The 7,827-nt window shown below is 36.7% G+C and overlaps 1 protein-coding gene across 2 annotated transcripts in view; it reads left to right on the top strand.

The window, feature by feature from the left end:
* The window catches only part of SORL1 (sortilin related receptor 1), a 222,857-nt gene that overhangs the window by 79,850 nt on the left and 135,180 nt on the right, over positions 1-7,827 (top strand). The window lies entirely within an intron of this gene.

Genomic DNA, 7,827 nt, shown 5'->3' with positions numbered 1-7,827 from the left:
ATTAGTTCCAGTAGTTTTCTTGTGGATTCTTTGGGGTTTTCTGTGTATAAGATCATATCATCTGCAAATGGAGATACTTTTACTTCTTCTTTACCAGTTTGGATGTCCTTTATTTCCTTTTCTAGCCTAATTGCTCTGGCTATGACCTCCAGCCCAGTGTTGAATGAGAGTGGTGATAAAGGGCATCCTTGTCTGGTTCCTGTTCTCAAGGGGAATGCTTTCAGACTCTCTCCATTTAGGATGATGTTGCCTGTTGCCTTTGTATAAATGTCTTTAATTATGTTGAGGAATTTCCCTTCTACTCCTGTTTTGCTGAGAGTTTTTATCATGAATGGGTGTTGGACTTCATCAAATGCTTTTTCTGCATCAGTTGATAAGATCAGGTGGTTCTTGTCTTTTGTATTACTTATGTGATGGATTACATTGATTGTTTTTCTAATGTTGAACCATCCCTGCATACCTGGTATGAATCCCACTTGATCCTGGTGAATTATTTTTTGATATGTTGTTGAATTCTGTTGGCTAGAATTTTGTTGAGAATTTTTGCATCAGTGTTCATGAGGGATATTGGTCTGCAATTTTCTTTTTTGTGCTGTCTTTACCTGGTTTTGGTATCTGGGTTATGTGGCTTTATAGAATGAGTTTGGGAGTATTCCATCCTTTTCTGTGCCCTGAAATACCTTTAGTAGTACTGGTGTTAACTCTTCTCTGAAAGTTTGGTAGAATTATCCAGTGAAACTGTCTGGGCCAAGAGCTTTTTTTGTTGGGAGTTTTTTAATTACCTTTTCAATCTCTTCTTTTGCTATAGGTTTATTTGGTTGTTCTACCTCTGTTTGTGTTAGTTTAGGTAGATAGTGTGTTTCTAGAAATTTGTTCATTTCCTCTAGGTTTCCAAATTGGTTAGAGTACAATTTTTCATAGTATCCTGTCATGATTCTTTTAATTTTTGTTGAGTCTGTAGCGATATCACCTGTCTCATTTCTTTTTTGGGTCATTTGCTTCCTCTCCTGTTTTTCTTTTGTCAGTTTGGCCAATGATTTATCGATTTTGTTGATCTTTTCAAAGAACCAGCTTTTGATCTTGTTAACTCTTTCGATTGTTTTTTCTATTCTCTATTTCATTTAATTCTGCTCTCATTTTTATTATTTCCTTTCTTTTGGTGCCCAAGGGCTTCTTTTGCTGCTCTCTATTTTCTTGAGTTGTAGAGTTAATGTTTTGATTTTGGCCCTTTCTTCTTTTTGGATGTGTGCATTTATTGGTATAAATTGACCTCTAAGCACTGCTTTTGCTGTGTCCCAAAGGTTCTGGTAGGATGTATTTTCATTCTCATTTGATTCTGTGAATTTCTTTATTCCGTCCTTAATTTCTTCGATAACCCAGTAGTTTTTGAGCAAGGTATTGTTCAGTTTCCATGTGTTTGATTTTTTTTCCCTTGCTTTTTGTTTTATTGATTTCCATTTTTATGGCTTTATGATCAGAAAAGATACTTTGTAATATTTCAGTGGTTTGGATTCTGTTAAGACTTGCTTTATGGCCTAATATGTGGTCTGTTTTGGAGAATGTTCCATGTGCATTGAAAAAGAAAGTATACTTGGCTGCTGTTGGGTGGAGTGTTCTCTATATGTCTAAGAGGTCAAGTTGGTTGATTGTGGCATTTAAATCTTCTGTGTCTTTATTGAGCTTCTTTCTGAATGTTCTGTCCTTCACCAAAAGTGGTGTATTGAAGTCTCCTACTACTATTGAGGAGCTGTCTATCTCTCTCTTCAATGCTGTTAGAGTTGTTTTATGTATTTTGGAGCCCTGTCATTGGGTGTGTAAATATTTATTCTGGTTATGTCCTCCTGGTGTATTCACCCTTTAGTCATTATATAGTGTCCTTCCTTATCCTTTGTGATGGATTTTACTTTAAAGTCTATTTTGTCAGAGATTAATATTGCCGCTCATGCTCTCTTTTGAGTGTTGTTTGCTTGATATATTTTTTTCCATCCTTTGAGTTTTAGTTTGTTTGTATCTTTAAGTCTAAGATGTGTGTCTTGTAGGCAGCATATACATGGATCGTGTTTTTTAATCCTTTCTGCCACTTTCTGTTTCTTTATTGGTGCATTTAGTCCTTTTACATTCAGTATAATTATTGATAGGTTTGCATTTAGTGGTGTCATTTTGATGTTGTCTTTTGTGTGTTGTTGACAGTTTCTTTGTTCCACTTAATTTTCTGTGCTGAGTTGTTCTGGGACCTTATTTTTGGAAGCACTTTGTCAGTGTGGGTAGTTCTTTGTTTTTATGAGTTTGTTGAGAGTTTTAAATCACAGTCAGGTGTAGAGTTTTGCCCAGTGCTATTTCTACATCTGTTAAAATGATGATGTGGATTTTCTTATTATTCTGTTAATATGGTATTTTACATTAATTGATTTTTTTTATTGAAGTACTTATGTATATGCAACAAAACATTTGCCATTTCAGTAATCTTCACATGGTTAGTTTAGTGACATTAATTATGGTCATCGTGTTGTCCAGACATCACCCTTAACCATTTCCAAATTTTTCATTCACCTTTAACAGCTCAGTGTTCCATAAGCATTGAGTCTTCTCTCCCCCATCCTTCTACCCAGCCCTCATAACCACTAATGAGCTTTGGTGTCTATACACTTGCCTGTTGTAGATATTTCATATAAGTGGGATCATACAATATTTGTCCTTTTATGACTGACATTTCAGTCAGCATGTTTTCAGGGTTCATCCATGTTATAGCGTATATCAGGACTTCATTTCTCTTTATGGCTGAATAATACTCCATTGTGTGTGTATATATGTGTGTGTGTGTATATATGTATATATATATAAAATATATACACACATACATACACAACATTTTATTTATCCAGTCATCTGATAAACATTTAGGCTGTTTCCACATTTTGGGTATTGTGAATAGTGCTGCAGTGAACATTGATGTGCAAGTGTCTTTGTTTCTGCTTTCAATCTTTTGGGTATGTACCTAGGAGTGGAAATGCTGGATCATATAATTCTGTGTTTAACTTTTTGAGGAACCACCAAACTGTTTTCCTCATCCATTCATTGTTTTGTGACTTTTAAACCAACTTTGAATTACTGGGATAAACTGCTTGGTCATGATGTATTACCCTTTTTATATATATTTGGGTTTGATTTGCTAATATGTTAAGGATTTTTGTATTATTTATGAGAGAGAGAGTAATTTTTTTTTGTAATGTCTTTGTCAAGTTTTGGTATTAGGCTTAGGTTGGTGTAATAAAACAAGCTGAGCAGGCATCCCTCCTCCTTTATTTTCTAACCAAGTTTGTATAAGATTGGTGTTATTTTGTTGGTGTTTATGTGAGGTTGATGTTATTTTGTGTAAGGTTGGTGTTATTTTTTCACCAGTGAAACACTCTGGACTTGAAGTTTTCTTGGGAAGTAGTTGGTAACAGATAAAATTTCTCTGGTTGATCTAAAACTGCTTAGATTTTCTGTTTCTTGTGTTAATTTTGATGAGTTAGATATTTAAAAGAAATTATTCTGTCATCTAAATTGAATTTGTTGGTGAAAAGTGATTCATGGTATTTTCATATTACCGTTTTAATGTCTGTAGGATCTGTAGACATTACCTTTTTATTCCGGATATTGTTGAGTTGTGTTCTTGTTTTTCTGATTAGTTCAGTTAGTGGTTTGGCAGTATTGTGGATCTTTCTAAATGAACTCCCTTTTTGCTTTGTGTGTCTTCTTTACTCTTTGTTTTCTATTTTGTTAATTTCTACTCTTTGTTAATTTTTTTGTTTTCTTTCACATTATTTTGGATTTACTTTGCTCTTCTTTCTGTAGCTTAAGATAGAATCTTAGGTCATTGATTTTAGATCTTTTTCTAATATAAGCATTTCTGATGTAAGCTTTTAAAGCCACAGATTTACATGTTGTATTTTTTTGTTGTTGTTCAGATCAGAATACTTTTTTAATGTTCCTTTTTTGAAAATTGAGATAATTTGCATACTAAAATGTTACCATGTTAAAGTGTACAGTTGATTGGGTTTTAGTATATTCACAAGGCTATGCCAGTCACTACCACTAATTCCAGAACATTTCCATCACTTCATAATGTCTCTTTTTGATTTTTGTCTTTGACTCTTAACAATGGTTAAGGGTTCCAATTTCCCCAACTGCTTGCCAATATTCATTATTTTCTGTTTTTTTTTTTTTAATCTCAGCCATCCTCGTGGGAATGAAATGGTATCTCTTTGTGGTTTGATTTGCATTTCTTATGACTAATGATGCTAATAAGTTATTTAGAAAGGTGTTTAATTTTCAGGTATTTGGAGTTTTCATGGATATTTTCTTATTACTGATTTCTGATTTAATTCCCCTGTAGGCAGAGAATGCACTCTGAATGATTTCAATCCCTGTAGGTTTTTTTTTTGAAACTGGTTTTGTGATCCAACATATGGTCTCTCTTGGTGAATGTAGCATGTACATTAGGAAGAAGTGTGTACTCTGCAGTTGTTGGATGTAGTGTTCAGTAGAGGTTATTTGTGTGAAGGTAGTTGATGGTGTTATTTAGATCTTCTATCTTCTTACTTATTTTTATTATCTAGTTCTCTAATATGCTGAGAGAGGAGTGACAAAATATCTTACTGTGATTGTGCAATTGTCAATTTTTCCTTTAAATTCTGTCATTTTTTGCTTTGTGTATTTTGAGACTCTTATTAAGCACATGCACGTTTATAATTACTTCATTCTGAAGAATCGTCCCTTTTATTATTATGAAGTCTCTGTCCATGGTTATACTCTTTGTCTTGATATCTGTTTTGTCTGATGTTAAAATAGCTACTCCAGCTTTCTTATGCTTGTTTTTGTGTAGTATATCTTTTTCCATCCATTTACTTTCTACCTAGCTCTGCTTTTTAAAAAATTTATTTATTGTGTTGTTGTTGAGAATATACATAGAAAAAGATACACCAATTCAACAATTTCTACATGTACCATTTAGTGACTTTGATTACATTTTTTGAGTAGTACAAGCATTCTCACTCTTCTTTTCTGAGTTGTACCTCCCCATTAGCATAAATTTACTGCCTCCTAAGGTTCCTATCTAATCTTTCGAGTTGCTGTTGTCAGTTTGATCCGCATAGATAGCTCTTAAAAGAGCATAATTCTTGAGGCAGACAGTTTTTTTTAGTTACGCTAAATAATTGTTTGGTTTTAAGAAGACTTATTACTGGTTTAAGATTTAAAGATTATCTGAGGGCAGTAGTTTCAGGGGATCATCTAGCCTTCATGGCTTCAGGAACTCTGGAGTCCATGAGAATTGGAAATTCTGGTCTGCATTTTCCCCCTTTTGATCAGGATTCTCCTGTGGAATGTTTAATCAAAACTTTCAGTAATGGTAGCTGGGCACCATCCAGTTCTTCTGGTCTCATGGCAAAGGAAGCAGTTGTTCATGGAGGCCATTAGCCACACATTCCATATGCTCCTCCTATTCCTGACTCTTTCTTCCTTTGTTGGGCCAGGCAAATAAAGACAAATTGTTTTGCCTTGGATGGCCACTTGCAAGCTTTTAAGACCCTAGGCACTACACAGTGGACTAGGAGGTATAACAGAGGCACTAAACATATTATTAGGCCAGTTAACTGGGATGTCCCATGAAACCATGACCTCCAAACCAAGAAAACAAACCCCCTCAGCAGCTACTCTTTTTTTTGTTTTTTGTTGTTGTAAATATGTCTATCACACAGCTTTTGGAAATTCACCTTTTCACAGGTGTACAACTTATTGACAGTCATTGCAGTAATTGGCTGTGCATACCTGTCCTATTTCCTTCGCCATTGACTTCCCACCACCTGCCCTTGGTAACCACTAATAAACTTTTTTCTCTATACATTTGCCTTTTCTTGTTTTTTTTTAATGTAAGTGAGGTCATACACTATTTGTCTTTTTTTGATTGACTTATTTCACTCAGCATAATGTCTTTCAGCTCCCTCCGTATTGTAGCATGTATCGAGACTTCATTTCTTCTATTGGCTGAGTAGTATTCCATTATATGTATGTACCAAATTTTGTTTATCCGTTCATCCGTTAGTGGGCAGTTAGGTTGTTTCCACTTTTTGGCTATTGTGAATAGTTCTGCAGTGAACATTGGTATACAGGTCTCTGTTTGAGTCTCTGCTTTCTAAGTCTTTTGGATATATACCTAGGAGTGGAATTGCTGAGTCATATGGTGGTTCTATTTTTAGTTTTTTGAGGAACCACCACACTGTTTTCCACGATGGCTGTACCATTTTGCATTCCAACCAACAATGGTTAAGGGTTCCAATTTCCCCACCTCATTGCCAGTATTCATTATTTTCTTTCTTTCTTTTTTTTTTTTTAATCTCAGCCATCCTCGTGGGAATGAAATGGTATCTCATTGTGGTTTTGATTTGCATTTCTTATGGCTAATGATGCTGAGCATCTTTTCATGTCCTTGGTGGCCATTTGTTTCCTAGCGCACAGCAGCCTCAGTCAGCAGTCCTCAGCATCAACTGAAAGGGGGAGCAGACAGACCTGAACTGACTCCTTGGGAGGTCTGTCCTGTTGGTTGCAGAGCCTGAGCTATAGGGTGCACAGGGAGGCTGGTAGAGTGTTTACTATGGGAGCAGACTCTCTGCGTGGGCCTTTTGTAGCAATTTGCAATAGACTTGCAGCTGACAGTGTCTGGGTGGAGGAGGTACTGGCATACTCCAAATGGACCCCTGGGGAGCTATGCCTTGTTGGTATCAGTGCCCACCCTGCAGTATATTGGCTGTGGGTATAACCTCCACTAAAGATGCCTGCTTCCTAGCATGCAGCAGCCTCAGTCAGCAGTCCTCTGCACCAAATGAAAGGGGGAGCAGACAGACCCGACCTGACTCCCCAGGAGTATGTCCTGTGGGTTTCAGATCCTGAGGTGTGGGGTGTGCAGTGAGGCAGGTAGAGTGTTGATTATGAGAGCAGACTCCACTGTATGAGTCTTCTGTAACAATTCACAGTAGACTTGCAGCTGACAGTGTCTGAGTGTGGGAGTTACTGGCACACTCCAAACAGACCCCTGGGGAGGTCTGCCTTGTTGATTTTAGAGCAGAAGCTTCAGGTCCTGTCTCTGTACAGGCAGAGGCTGTGGTGATTAGGAAAGCAGGCTCTTTTTCTGGGGCCACTTCCCCAGTTCACAGCAGCTGGTAGTCCACATGCCTGGGGGGAGGCTCAGGGACAGTGGAGAAGCAATTTTCCTACTGTATACAATTTGTTGTTGATTAATTGATTCTTGCCTGTCTACAGTTCCCTACTGCTTTTCTCTGCTCCCCAGTTCAGAGTCCCTCCAAGCTGAGCACTGTTTCCTTGTATTTCTTGCTGTATATGTGGGGCAGAGTCAAAATGATGGTCTGTTTACGCTGCCATCTTCCCAAAATTCTATGGGCAATTCTCTTATTTATTTTTATTTACGTATGTGTGTGATTTCCTTTACCTCATGGAACATAGTTACAATAACTATATTAAAGTCTTTGATTATTCCAGCATCTGGATCATTTTGTGATTGGCACCTGTTGATTATCTTTTGCCTTGAGAGTTGGATGTATTTTGTGACTTCTTTGTATATTGAGTAATTTTGGATTGTATCTTGGACATGTGAATGGTGTGTTGTATAGACTGTTTCATGTTACAATCTTCTGAAGAATATTTAGGTTCAGACCATAAGTTCTGTCTTGCCTTCTGTGGGTGGTAGTTCAAATCTCATTTCAGTTCTTTAAACCTTTCCTATTCGTGTTTGTGTCCATCCTGCACATGTATAGTTCAGAGGTTAGTCTG

Source organism: Trichechus manatus, unplaced genomic scaffold (assembly GCF_000243295.1).
Source record: "Trichechus manatus latirostris isolate Lorelei unplaced genomic scaffold, TriManLat1.0 scaffold00227, whole genome shotgun sequence".
NCBI lineage: Eukaryota > Metazoa > Chordata > Mammalia > Sirenia > Trichechidae > Trichechus > Trichechus manatus.
Note: the sequence above shows the minus strand (reverse complement) of the source record. Positions and strands in the feature narration are given on the sequence as shown.